The sequence below is a fragment of the Otolemur garnettii genome, unplaced genomic scaffold, assembly GCF_000181295.1.
Source record: "Otolemur garnettii isolate 467f Iridium unplaced genomic scaffold, OtoGar3 scaffold00185, whole genome shotgun sequence".
Classification (NCBI taxonomy): Eukaryota; Metazoa; Chordata; class Mammalia; order Primates; family Galagidae; genus Otolemur; species Otolemur garnettii.
This window is the reverse complement of record NW_003852580.1, coordinates 2,315,479-2,316,366: the sequence shown is the minus strand read 5'-3', so window position 1 is coordinate 2,316,366 and position 888 is coordinate 2,315,479.

The following is an 888-nucleotide window of genomic DNA, read 5'->3' as shown; positions in this document are numbered from 1 at the left end:
TCCAGTCTGAGAAGGGTTTCCTGGGAGGAAGCATCTGGATCTGGGGGAAGTTTGTGATACTGAGTGTGGGGCAGAACCCAAACTGCTGGGACTCTGGTCACTGCCCTGCTGGGTGTCATCCACAAAGGGTCCCTGCCTCCTCCCAGTTTCAGCACAGTGGACCCATCAGGGCTGTGCTCTGAGAGAGAGCATTCCAATAACACAAAGTTGGTCTTGGAGATTAAGACTACCACAATCCAAGTAAAAACCTTGATGGAAGGGCTGGAGAATATAGTTAGGGAAATCTCCCAGAAATGGAACCAAAAAAACCAAGAGAGGAAAAACAGGACAGGAAACAAAGTCAGTGGGCTGGGTCAGGATGTCCAATGTGCAAAATATTGTATTTTCAGGAAGGGAAAGCAAAGAAGAGAGAGTGGAGTTGATCATCAAAGAAATTCAAGAAAATTAGCAGCATGAAGGGCCACTGAATGTCCTGTACAGTGAGCAGTAAGCGGAAGTGAGCCCACAGCAGCCAAACCAGCATGATCCAGACACATCAGAATGTGGGCAGAGAAGGCTATTAAGTGTCCCCTGGCATCCCACTGTGATGCCCAAGAGACATCCAGCCATGCTGGTCTTCCCCTGAAAAGCCACCATGCCCAGACTTCTCAAGTTGCCTTTGTTCCTAGGACTCAGTCATACAACTGCTTCCTTCCTTCCCACCCTGTGTCCAGTCTTCTTGACTTCTCCTGAAAATTCTCCCAGAGGTTGACTGGACCAGGCCCCACATCTCCACTGCTCCCACGTGGCCCCGAGGAACCCTTGCTCCCACCTGGACTCCTGCTGAATCCCCCTCCTGGTGCCCTGTCAGCCCCTCAGTGGGTTCCCATGGCAGTTGCAGTGGCCCAG